The 14,114-nt window shown below is 36.7% G+C and overlaps 1 protein-coding gene across 2 annotated transcripts in view; it reads left to right on the forward strand.

The window, feature by feature from the left end:
- Nucleotides 1–14,114, forward strand: part of USH2A (usherin) — a 903,825-nt gene that overhangs the window by 74,970 nt on the left and 814,741 nt on the right. The gene's annotated exons all lie outside the window — the stretch shown is intronic.

The following is a 14,114-nucleotide window of genomic DNA, read 5'->3' on the forward strand; positions in this document are numbered from 1 at the left end:
GTCTTTCTCAATGTTTTAGCTATTTGAAGTCTTTTGTGTTTCCTTGCAAATTTTAGAATTATTTTGTTTCTATGAAAAAAAAATAGTCATTGGTATTGATTTGAGTCCATAGATTGTTTGGGATTGGGATTGCACTGAATCTGTAGTCGTGAAGATCTTTTGGGTTGTGGAGATCTTTTTTGTACACTTCTTCTGTGTATTCTTGCCACCTCTTTTTAATATCTTCTGCTTCTGTTAGTTCCATACCATTTCTGTCCTTTATTGAGCCCATCTTTGCATGAAATGTTCCCTTGGTATCTCTAATTTTTTTGAAGAGATCTCTAGTTTTTCCCATTCTGTTGTTTTCCTCTGTTTCTTGGCATTATTCACTTAGGAAGTCTTTCTTATCTCTCCACGCTGTTCTTTGGAACTCTGCATTCAGATGGGTATATCTTTCCTTTTCTCCTTTGCTTTCACTTCTCTTCTTTTCACAACTATTTGTAAGGCCTCCTCAGACAGCCATTTTACTTTTTTGCATTTCTTTTTCTTGGGAATGGTCTTGTTCCCTGTCTCCTGTACAATGTCACGAACCTCTGTCCATAGTTCATCAGGCACTCTGTCTGTGAGATCTAGTCACTTAAATCTATTTCTCACTTTAACTGTATAATTGTGAGGCATTTGATTTAGGTCATACCTGAATGGCCTAGTAGTTTTCCCCACTTTCTTCAATTTAAGTCTGAATTTGGCAATAAGGAGTTCATGATCTGAGCCACAGTCAGCTCCTGGTCTTATTTTTGCTGACTGTATAGAGCTTCTCCATCTTTGGCTGAAAGAATATAATCAGTCTGATTTTGGTGTTGACCATCTTGTGATGTCCATGTGTAGAGTCATCTCTTGTGTTGTTGGAAGAGGGTGTTTGCTATGACCAGTGCGTTCTCTTAGCAAAACTCTATTAGCCTTTGCCCTGCTTCATTCTGTACTCCAAGGCCAAATTTGCCTGTTACTCCAGGTGTTTCTTGACTTCCTACTTTTGCATTCCAGTCCCCTATAATGAAAAGAACATCTTTTTTGGGTGTTAATTCCAGAAGGTCTTGTAGGTCTTCATAGAACCGTTCAATTTCAGCATTACTGGTTGGTGCATAGACTTGGATTACCATGATATTGAATGGTTTGCCTTGGAAATGAACAGAGATCATTCTGTCATTTTTGAGACTGCATCCAATTACTGCATTTCAGACTCTTTTGTTGACTATGATGAACTATAAAGAAAGTTGAGCGCCAAAGAATTGATGCTTTTCAACTGTGGTGGTGTTGGAGAAGACTCCTGAGAGTCCCTTGGACTGCAAGGAGATCCAATCAGTCTATCCTAAAGGAAATCAGTCCTGAATGTTCATTGGAAGGAATGATGTTGAAGTTGAAACTCCAGTACTTTGGCCACTTGATGCTAAGAGCTGACTCATTTGAAAAAACCCTTATGCTGGGAAAAATTGAAGGCAGGTGGAGAAGGGGACGACAGAGGATGAGATGGTTGGATGGCATCACCAACTCAATGGACATGAGTTTGAGTCAACTCCGAGAGTTGGTCATGGACAGGGAAGCCTGGCGTACTGTGGTCCATGGGGACGTGAAGAGTCCGACACGACTGTGCAACTAAACTGAACTGAATCTGTATATTATTTGGGTAGTTTTGTCATTTTAAAATTGTTAGTGTATTCAACTGCAACAGATTTCAGTATATTAATTTTATAACCTGCAACATTATTGAATTCATTGATGAGCTCTGATAGTTTGTTGGTGATGATATCTATTTCTTGAGTCAGTTTCAGTAGTTTGTCTCTTTCTAGAAATTGGTCCATTTGATCTGGATTACCTAATTTTGGCATACACTTTTCAGGTATTCCCTTGTCATCTTTTCTTACCTGTAAGGTTGGTTGCAATGTCCCCTCTTTCATTCCTGATATTACTAATTTGATCTTGTCTCCTCTTTTCTTTGTGTGTGTAGCTGAAGACTTGCCAAAGATGCTGTTCGTTTAAAATAAAAGTTTTTTTGATCTTTCTGGTTTTCCTGTTTGTTTTAAATTCTATATTTCATTTGTGTCTAATCTTAATAATTGACTTCTTTCAGTATGCTTTGGATTGAGTTTCCTCTTTTTTTTTTTGTAGTTTTTTAAGGTAGATTAGGATGTTGATTGGAAAATTTTCTTTATTAATATAGGTGATTATAGTTATATATTTCACTTTAAGCATTCTTTTACCTGAAACTCATTCATTTTAATTTGTCTCAAGGATTTTCTGATTTTCTTGTGACTTCCTCTTTGACCTATTTATTGTCGGGAATATGTTTGGTTATAGTTTATGTGATATGTGTCTTTTTCTATTTTTTAACTTTCAAACTGTTTGTTTCCTTAAGCTTGTCCATTGTAGAAAACATATAGTTGAATCATATTTGTGTTGTGGTTTTCCATTCTGCAAATCTACTTTTTATTGTGTTTAAACCATTTACATTTAATGCAATTATGATAAGGTAGTTAAGTTTGTAATATTACTTTGCTCTTTGTTTTCTGTTGCTTATGCCTCTTTTGTTCATGTATTCTTTTGTGTTAAATAGATGTTTTTGAGTGTACCACTTTAATCCTCTTGTTTTTCTTTTTACTATATTTGTTATTTTATTAGTTTCCCAGGTTATCACAGTTGCATCTAAACTTTTAATAATCTAGCTTGAATTAATATCAACTTAATTTCAATAGTATACTCAAACTTTGTGCTTATTTTTTGTTTGTTTTTATCCCCCTTGTTATTGTCATTCAAATTATGTTGTTAATCAACACAGATTTATAGTTACTGTTTTATACATTTCTCTTTTTAATTAAGAAAAAGAATTATAAATAAAATATTTAAATAATATTTATGTTTGTATAATTACTTTTAAATGTAATTCTTAAAAAGTCTTTTAAAAGTAATTCTTTATTTCTCTACATGGACTAGAATTATTGTTTAGTGTCCTTTCATTTCAGTCTGAAGACTTCCTTTAGTACTTCTTATAAATTAGGTCTGTAAGTCATAAATTAGGTCTATGAATCATAGTCTAAATTTTTGTTTACTTTGGAATTTCTTCATTTGTCCTGCATTTTTTATGAATAGTTTTACTATTCATAAAAAGAGAATTTTTGGTTGATATTCTTTTCTTTTTTCTTTAGTGCTTTAAATATGTCATCTCACTATCATTTGGCCTATATGGTTTCTAATGAGAAATCTTGTTAATCTTATTGAAGATACATTGTATAGATGGATCATTTCTCTCTTGGTGCTTTCATAATTTTCTGTTTGTATTTCAGTAGTTTGATTGTGAAATATTGTGTACAGTTTTCTGAATTTATCCTTCTTGAAGTTAATTGAGTTTCTTGGATGTATACATTAATGTTTTTTATCAAATCTGAGGAGGTTTAGTGATTATTTCTTTAAATATTTTTCTTGCTCCTTTCATTCTCTCTTCCCATGGGACTAGTATTATGGTCATATTTGTATACTTGTTGGGGATCCCACAAGTCTCTGAAGTTCTGGTTAATTTTTGTATATTTTTTTCTTTCTATTTCTCAGACTAATCTCAGTTGACCTATTTTTAAGTTCACTGATTGTTTTTTTCTGCCCATTTGTATCTGCTGTTGAGTCCCTTTAGTGAATTTTTCTTTTTTGATAATTTCTTTCTCATATTATCATCTTTTCTATTTGCTCAGACATCATTCTGATACTTTGGTTCTTTATATATGGTTTCCTTCAGTTTTTTTTTAACATGTTTAAATAGTTGATTTAAAGTTTTTGTCTAGTAAGTTTAATGTATGGGCTTTTAATTGGCCCAGTTTATATGACCACCTCCCCTCAACTGTTTATCAGCTATACTTTCTTGTTCCTTTGCATGTGTCATATTTTTTGTTAAAACATGGGCATTTTAGATAGTGTAATGTAGCAGATACAAAAATACAAATCCTCCCCCAGGATTTGTTGTTGCTGCTGTTTGCCTGTTTAGTGACTTTCCTAAACAAATTATATAAAATACATATTTTTGTCATGTATGGTCATTGAACTCTCTGTTCAGCTAACACGTGTGAGTGTGCACTCTAGTGTATTAGTTGTTCAGTCATGTCTGACTCTTTGCAATCCCATGGACTGTAGCCCACAAGGCTCCTCTGTCCGTGGGATTCTCCAGGCAAGAACACTGGAGTGCACTGACATTCCCTTCTCCAGGGGGTCTTCCTGACCCAGGGATCAAACCTGTGTATCCTGCACTGCAGGGAGATTCTTTACCATATGAACCAATAATGGAACAGGTTTTCGTAAATTCTTAGAGCTAGTAATCTTTTTAGTTTCTTTTGAGGGCTCAATTAGTTGTTGCAATATACCTTTAACATTCAGTCAGACAGATTAGCACTCTTCTTTAGTCACCATTTACTTGTGTAGAATTACAAGGTCAAAGAGAGGTGAAAGTTTAGGTTCTTCTCAAATGTCTCTTGAGGATGCACATGTTCCTGGACATATACATAACCCTTTGTATGAGCATCGCTTTTAGATTCCCAGGAAATCTTTGCAAAGCCCCCTATGGATGTGTCATTTCTCAGCTTTTATCTCTTTTTTGTTTGTTTTTTGTTTTCCCAAGCTGTTATTGTTGCCTTAGGCAGCTATAATGTTAAGTAGTTATTGTAAACCACTGATTATTTTCAACAAACATCCCGGTTCAGTTCAGTTGCTCAGTTGTGTTGGACTCTATGTGACCTCAGGGACTGCAGCACGCCAGGCTTCCTTGTCCATCACCAAACTCCTGGAGTCTACTCAAACTCATGTCTATCGCGTTGGTGATGCCATCTAACCATCTTAACCTCTGTCATCCCCTTTTCCTCCAGCCTTCAATCTTTCCCAGCATCAGGGTCTTTTCCAAAGAGTTGGTTCTTTGCATCAGGTGGCCAAAGTATTAGAGTTTCAGCTTCAGCATCAGTTCTTCCAATGAATATTCAGGACTGATTTCCTTTAAGATTGATTGGTTGGATCTTCTTGCTGACCAAGGGACTCTCAGGAGTCTTCTCCACTACCACTGTTCAAAAGCATCAATTCTTCAGTGCTCAGCTTTCTTTATAGTCCAACTCTCACATCCATACATGACTACTGGAAAAACCATAGCGTTGATTAGACAGACCTGTGTCAGCAAAGTAATGTCTCTGCTTTTTATTATGCTGTCTAGGTTGGTCATAGTTTTTCTTCCAAGGAGCAAGTGTCTTTTAATTTCATTGCTACAGTCACCATCTGCAGTGGTGACTGCAAAGTAAAGTAAATTATGTCACTGTTTCCATTGTTTCTCCATCTATTTGCCATCAAGTGATGGGACCAGATGCCATGATCTTAGTTTTCTGAATGTTGAGTTTTACGTCAACTTTTTCACTCTCTTCTTTCACTTTCATTAAGAGGTTCTTTAGTTCCTCTTCGCTTTCTGCCATAAGGGTGGTGTCATGTGCGTATCTGAGGTTATTGTTATTTCTCCCAGCAATCTTGATTTCAGCTTATGCTTCATCCAGCCCAGCATTTCACCTGGTGTGCTCTGCATATAAGTTAAATAAGTAGGGTGACAATATACAGCCTTGATGTACTTCTTTCCCAATTTAGAACCAGTCCTTTGTTCCATGTCTGGTTCTAACTGTTGCTTCTTAACCTGCATACAGATTTCTCTGGAGGCAAGTTAGGTGGTCTAGTATTCCCATTTCTTGAAGAATTTTCCACAGTTTGTTGTGATCCACACTCAAAGGCTTTGGCATAGTCAATAAAGCAGAATTTTTAGATGTTTTAGATGTTTTTAGATTTTTTTTTTAGATTTTAGATGTTTTTCTGGAACTCTCTTGCTTTTTCGATGATCCAGTGAATGTTGGAAATTTGACCTCTGGTTTGTCTGCCATTTCTAAATCCAGCTTGAACATCTGGAAGTTCACAGTTCATGTACTGTTGAAGCCTGGCTTGGAGGATTTTGAGCATTACTTTTCTAGTGTGTGAGATGAATGCAACTGTGTGGTATTTTGAGCATTCTTTGGCATTGCCCTTCTTTGGGCTTGGAATGAAAACTGACCCCTTGCAGTCCTGTGGCCACTGCTGAGATTTCCAGATTTGCTTGCATATTGGGTGCACCACTTTCACAGCATCATCTTTTAGGATTTGAAATAGCTCAATTGGAATTCCATCACCTCCACTAGCTTTGTTCATAGTGATACTTCCTAAGGCCCACTTGACTTTGATTTCAGGATGTCTGGCTCTAGGTGAGTGATCACACCATTGTGGTTATCTGGGTCATGAAGATCGTTTTTGTACAGTTCTTCTGTGTATTCTCGCCACTTCTTCTTAATATCTTCTGCTTCTGTTAGGTCCATACCATTTCTGTCTTTTATTGTGCCCGCCTTTGGATGAAATGTTTCTTTGGTATCTCTGATTTTCTTGAAGGGATCTCTAGTCTTTCCCATTCTACTGTTTTCCTGTATTTCTTTTCATTGATAGATGAGAAGGACTTTCTTATCTCTCCTTGCTATTCTTTGGAACTCTGCATTCAAATGGGTATATCAGCCAGAACTGTGTCTGAATGTCTCCTGTGGAGGTACGGGTCAGCAGTGGCCTGCCACAGGGGCAGGGTCTCTGGTGCAGCAGACCTGGGTATGGCATAAGCCCTCTTGGAGGAGGTTGCCATTAACCCCACCATAGGACTGCCAGAACTTACACAGAACTTAAATAGACTCTTGGAGGGCACCAATAAAACCTTGTGCACACCAGGACCCAGGTGAAAGGAGCAGTGACCCCACAAGAGACTGACCCAGACGTGGCCATGAGTGTCCAGGAGCCTCTGGTGGAGGTGTGGGTTGGCAGTCGCCTGCTGCAGGGTCAGGGGCATTGAGTGCAGCAGTGTTTGTTCATGGGACTTTTGAAGGAGGTTGCCATTATCTTCATTACCTCCACCATAGTTTGGCCTCAGGTCAAGCAACAGGGAGGGAACACAGCCCTTCCCATCAACAGAAAATGGGATTAAATATTTACTGAATATGGTCCCACCCATCAGAACAAACCCAGTTTCCTCCTCAGTCAATCTCTCCCATGGAAGCCCCCATAAGCCTCTTATCCTTCTCTATCAGAGGGCAGACAGGCTGAAAACAATAATCACAGAAAACTAATGAAAATCACATGGACCACAGCCTTGTCTAGCTCAATGAAACTGTGAGCCATGCTGTGTAGGGCCACCAAGATGGATGGGTCATGGTGGAGAGTTCTGACAAAATGTGGTCCACTGGAGAAGGGAATGGCAAGCTATTTCAGTATTCTTGCCTTGAGAATCCCATGAACAGTATGAAAAGAAATGACCAAGCTCTGAGTAATTTCAATCCATACATGTGGTGTTTTTATAGTACTACTATCAGACTAATAATGACAATTTTCTGAGATTAAGCCTTTCAAGGAGCTCCAATGCCACTCTCATTCCTCCAGCGGATGCTAGGCTGCTATTTTTCACTGTGATCATAGAATATCCAACATTAAGATTAACCATTGAGTGATTGAGAGGAGGATGGCAATTGAGAAAGTTAAAATGCCACAAAATGTGCTATTCTTATTGTTATTCACCCATTAAAACACACACACACAGACACACACACGGATTTTTGCAAATCTTTGGTCAATTTCCATCATTTTAGAAAAGTTGATTTGACATTCTTTGCTAGTGTTATCATTGCTTTTATGGCAAAATCTTCAGTTGTTCTTACTTTGCCCTTCCTGATCACACTGTGTAATTTCTCTCATCATTATCTTACACTTTTATCAGCAGGCATAACCTTTGTTAGATTTATAACTAGTATTCATGTTTTGGGACTAATATAAATATTACTTGAAAAATTTTCTTTCCAGTAGTTCATCACTAGTGTATAGAAATTGAATTGATTTTTATATATTTAACTTGTTGGTAAATTCACTTATTGCTTCTAGTAGCTTTTGTATAAATTTATTTGGCTTTCCTAAGAGATAATTATATTACCCATGAGTAGAGGCAATTTTATTTCTTCCTTTCCAGTTGGTGTGACTTTTTAAAAATTTGGCTTATTGCAAAACTACTCTTTTTATCTTGATTTATATATTAGATTATTTACTCAGTTTTCCTATTGAAGTAATTTTACTGTGCCACCAATAATAATGTGGATGTACTGCTTCTTTCCAGTAATTATATATTTTCTAAATATACAACTATGAGGGCTTTCTGGTATGATTCATATCTGTTTACTTGATCAATTTATGTAATTTAACCGATATTTTCCATATGAATATTTTCCAAAGAAAAATCATTTTATTGTTTATTCCAATGAATATCTGTTGCTGTAAAGCTGGCACTGCCAAAGGAATTAGTAAAATTCACTCTTATGACTGTGTCCTTGATTTTATGATATTCTCCCCCAAAATAAAATCATAATTCTCCTGTTTGGAGTGGATTATTCACATTAACTCTAGGTCTTTAGTGAACATTTTTAACTTTAAAAATTCCCTTCAAATATGAATTCTGTGGTAGAAGATGTGATTGTTCTATGTTCAGATTCCAAATTTGAAACTAAAAGTGTTTTTAAGGGTTATAAAACCTAGTCCTTTATTTTAAAGGTGATAAAATAGATTTCACAATCCTGCTGCAGTGAAGTGTCCCTTTAACTAATGCTAAAATATCGGAAATGCATTCAGATTTATTAGTATTGAGGTGGACACCTTCACGTCTGTACTCTAGTTTGACTTCTGTTGACTTTCACTGGGATGACTGTAATAGCCTAACTGGTCTCACTGCTTCTATCCTTGTCTTCCTGTGTTCTGTTTTTAACACTTCGGAATAAACCTGAGTTCATATCACTTCTCTATGCTTTACAGTAGCTTCCTGTTTTACACAGAATAAAACCCAAAGTACTAACAGTGGGCTCTGTGACTTTTCACAGTTGGAACCCAATGACCCTGTCCCCCTGCCGACCGCTGCAGCAGCCAGCTACTTGTCTGGCTGACTTGTCTGACTTAATTTTCCAAGAGCCTCCCCTCTCTCACTCTGCTTCAGAGTCCTATCTTCTTGCAGTTCCTGTAGTATGCCAATCATAGTGACTTAGGGGTCTGTGCATTAATTGACTTCTGTCTGCAATATTGCCCCAAGATGTATACTTGATTCATTCTCTTTCTGCTCTCAATGAGACCTCTCTTTAACATACCATCCAAATTAAATTCTAGCTATGCTTTCTATGTAGCTCTAATTTTCCCCATTTTCATAGCATTTATCATATTTTAATATACTATATAAGTTACTCATTTACTATGTTCATATAACTGCTGGAATATAAGCTCCACAGTGGTTTTTTTTTTTTTTTTTTTTTTACTTTTTGTGCCTATTTTGTTAACTGATGTATCCCTGAAACCCATGAAAATTCCTAACATGTGAAAGGCTCCCAATAAATATTTGTTGAAGGAATGAATGAAGAAAGAATGAAAGCACTTTGATAATTTAAATCCATGATTCAAGCTTTGAGAAATTCACAATGATCATCAATTTTGCTTTCAGTGATACTAGGTCTTTCAAAAATCACAAGTGATTATCCCTTATTTGTTATGATCTGTATTTTCTGGTTACTATGAAATAAAACATTCCCTAGCAGCTCTATGTATAATGTTTTAGACTTTTTTTTAATATACTGAAAAAACAAATTGGATAATATGGAATACAGCTCATAACATTTTTTTTCTCTTTGATAACTCGTTATGTTAAATGTACGAAATGTTGACTAAGTCCATTACCTAGGCCTCCATAACAAAGTACCACAAACTGGGTGGCTTATAACAATAGAACTTTATTGTCTCACACATCTGGAGGCTATATGTCCAAAATCAAGGTGTTATTAGGTCCGTGTTCTCTTTGAAACCTCTAGTGGAGAATCCTTTGCCTTTAATTAACTTCTGGTGGTGGGCACCAATCCATGGTATTCCGTGACTTATATAGTTACATCACTCCAAACACCACCTTTGTTGTCACATGGCCTTCTCATCGTGTGAATATGTTTCTACCAGGGACTTTCCTCTTCTTTCAAGGGTACTAGTCAGGTTAGGGCCCACCCTAATAATATCACCTTAACTTGATTATATCTGCAAAGACTCTATTTCCATATAAAGGCATGTTCATAGGTACTGGGGGATGACTTCAATATGCAGTTTGGGAAGGGTACCATTCAGCCTGTAACAATAGCTTTTTAATTTGGGGAGGGTATTGCTTGATGGCCCAGCATGCTTTGAGGATGATGGGAAACTTCTTGTTGCTTCATTAGTAAATGCTGCCAATAGCAGAATCAGTGTTTATCTCTTTAGTATCCTTTGCCAACACTGAAGTGAATAATTATTTCAATTAGCTTACTTCCTGTATATCAATTGGAAACCTTTAGATTCATGAAGAAATATTCGTATGTGAAATGTTATTTTCTTAACTATAGCTGTTAGTATAATTATAAGAAGAAATATGAAATATGTACACACTAGCACAAACTCACACAAACTCATGTCCTTTATGTGCCCCTGAGTCTCATCCTTCTTTGCTCATTCATCTCCCCCTGCTTCTGAGATCAGCATCGAAACTATTTGGTGTGTTAATTCTACTTGGCATCTTTTATTCATCTGGCATAACCTCACTCTGTCCTAGGTTCCTCTGAGGCACCACCAAGGAACTGCAGCAAAGGTTGATCAAGCATTTAAAAAAACTCTATTATTAAGATAAAATTAAAAAATATAATTGTTAAAAAACACATTTGAGAAAATAGTCATTTGCTGATTGGCAATTGCTCTAAATTTAATTAAAAAACAGTTACTGAATTGGCATTATACTTTAGATCATATCCTTTTTTGTGTACCCATGATTTAAACTCTAGCAGAATTTTGCCATTTTCATTGTTTTTCTTATTATTAAAACAAAAACAAACAAACTTAAGCTTTTTTACATTTTTCTGTTCCTACTCTCCATGGGCTTATCTGTTAATACATTGTAAATAAATATTTGATGAATTGATAAAGTTGTGTGTGGTTTAAAGTTGATATCTACCCATATCTTACCTAATTAAAAGCAGATTGGATTCTGAACTTGACTTATTTTATAAAGATGTGGTGATGGAATTTGGAGACATGTGAGTAATTCAGATACATGTGAGTAACTCGGAACTCATAAATAGGAGGTTTACAATCTAGCCTCATTTATTGCAGGTTTTCAAATGAGGCATTAATCTTAATTTGGAAAGTACCCAAACTGATGCCCTGAAGCTTGGTGATTGAGCAAGTGGAATGGAAAAATGGGGAGTCTTCTTCTTAGTAATGTGAATGCTCTGAAAATCACATGGGAAACAGATGATAATCACATTTAGGGCTGATGAAATGATAGATTTATAGGTTTATAAACTACAGAGAAATTTGATTTGGGGAAGATATTCTGGATAGAGATTATAAGTTGTGTCAGTAAATAGGTTTGCCAAAATAATAACTCTGACTTAAAGCCTATAATGTTTATAGAAATAACTATGGTCATTACTGTTATTCATTTGTAATTAGTAAAAGATATACTGGTCAGTGATGAGGGCATGACAACCCTCTCCAGTATTCTTGCCAGGAAAATCCCATGGACAAGGCAGCCTGGCGGGTTATGGTCCATGGGGTCACGAAGAGTCAGACACAGCTGAAGTGACTTAGCACACATACTGGTCTATAAGAATTTGAAAAGGCTGTGATATAAAGCACTTCCACCTATTGACTAAATTACTAGTTAGGGGATTAAAACAGTTTAAAAAAAAGTCTCTCAACCAATAAACCCAGGACCAAATGACCTCACTGGTGAATTTTAGAAAGTATTCAAAGATTAAATACCTAGTCTTCTCAAACTCTTCTTTGATGAACATAGATCCAAAAATTCTGAACAAGATATTAGCAAACTGAATCCAACAAGACATTGAAAGGCTCATGCACTGTGATCAAGTGGGATTTATTCCAAAGATGTAAGGATGGTTTAGTACCCACAAATCAATCGAGGTGATAAGTCACATCAACAAAATGAAGGATAAAAGTCGTATAATCATCTCAATACATGTAGAAAAAGCATTTTACAAAATTCAACATTAGTTTATGACAAAGACTCTCAGCAAAGTGTTTATAGAGGGACTATATCTCATCATAAAATGGACATGTATGACAAACCCACAGCTAACAATGGTGGAAATATAAAGGCTTTTCCTACAAGATCAGGGATAACACAAGGATGCCCTCTCACTGCTTCTAGTCAACAATGTTTGGAATTCCTATTCACAGCAATTAGCAAGAAATCCCTGGTAGCTCAGCTGATAAAGAATCCACCTGCAGTGCAGGAGACCCTGGTTTGATTCCTGGGTCAGGAAGATCCCCTGGAGAAGGGATAGGCTACGCACTCCAGTATTCTTTGGTTTCCCTGGTGGCTCAGATGGTAAAGAATCTGCCTGCAGTTCAGGAGACCTGGGTTCGATCCCTGGGTTGGAAAGATCCTCTGGTGGAGGGCATGGCAACCCACTCCAGTATTCTTGCCTGGAGAATCCCCATGGACAGAGGAGCCTGGGGGGCTATAGTCCATGGGGTTTCAAAGAGTTGGACATGATTGAGTGACTAAGCACAGCACACAAAAAATAAAAGGAATCTAAATTGGAAAGAAAGAAAAGAAAAACTGTTGCTGTTTGCAGATAACATGTTATTGTTGTTGTTGTTCAATCAGTAAGTCATGTCCAACTCTTTGTGACCCCATGGACTGTAGCATGCAGGGAGAACTATCACTATTTGCAGATAACATGTTACGGAAAACCTAAAGCCTGCCCCCCAAAAGCTGTTAGAACTAATAAATAAGGCAAGTTGCAGTATATAAAATCAATACACATAAATATGTTGTATTTCTATACACAAATAATGAACTAGGAGAAAGAGAAATTAAGAAAACAATCACATTTACAATTGCTTCAAATTGGTAAAGAATCTGCCTGCAATGCAGGAGACCTAGGTTTGATCCCTGGGTTGGTAAGATACCCTGGAGAAGGAAATGGCAACCCACTCCAGTATTCCTGCCTGAAAAATCCCATGGACAGAGGAGCCTGGCAGGCTATAGTTCACGGGCTTGCAAAGAGTTGGACATGACTTAGTGACTAAACCACCACAAAAGCAAAATAGGAATAAATTTAACCAAGGAGGTAAAAGACCTATGCATTAAAAACTATAGGACACTCATGAATGAAACTGAAGAAACAAATTAGTAGAAATTTATTTCTTATTCATAGCTTGGAATAGTTAATATTCTTGAAATGTCCATCTTATCCAAAGAGTTAGTCTCTCAGTGGTGTCCAACTCTTTGAGACCCCATAGGCTGTAGCCCACAAGGCTCTTCTGTCCATGGAATTTCCTAGGCAAGAATACTGGAGTGGGTTGCTATTTCCTTCTCCAGGGGATCTTCCTTCTCCAGGGATCAAATCCAAGTCTTCTCATTACAGGTAGATTCTTTACCATATATGCCACCAGGGAAGCCCCCAAAATGAAGACTGCAGCCCAGGAGACAGCACCTCTGATAGCTCTGAGAGACTGCTCCATCTTATCCAAAACAATCTATAAATTCAGTGCAACTCCTTTCGAAATTCCAAGGGCATATTTCATAGAACTAGAACAAATAATTCTAAAAGTTGTAGCAAACCACAAAAAATCATGAATTATCAAAATGATCTTGAGCAAGAAGAACAAAGCTGGAAAAGCCATCCTCCCTGATTTCAAACTCTACTACAAAGCTATAGTAATCAACATTGTATGGTGTTGGCACAAAAACACACATGGGTCAATGGGACAGAATTGGGAACACAGGATTGTGCCAAAAAAAAAAAAAAAAAAAAAACCTCATCAATACAGAGGACAGTTTACTAGTAACTGTAGGGGAGTGTGGTTGAGAGGGGGTCAAAACTGATGAAGGGTGTCAACTTGTAATAGTGATGGGTGATAACTAGATTTGTGGTGACCACTTTGTACTATATACAGATGTTGAATTATAATGCTCTACAACTGAAAATAATATGAATAAAAAAGTT

Source organism: Odocoileus virginianus, chromosome 11, assembly GCF_023699985.2.
Source record: "Odocoileus virginianus isolate 20LAN1187 ecotype Illinois chromosome 11, Ovbor_1.2, whole genome shotgun sequence".
Lineage (NCBI taxonomy): Eukaryota > Metazoa > Chordata > Mammalia > Artiodactyla > Cervidae > Odocoileus > Odocoileus virginianus.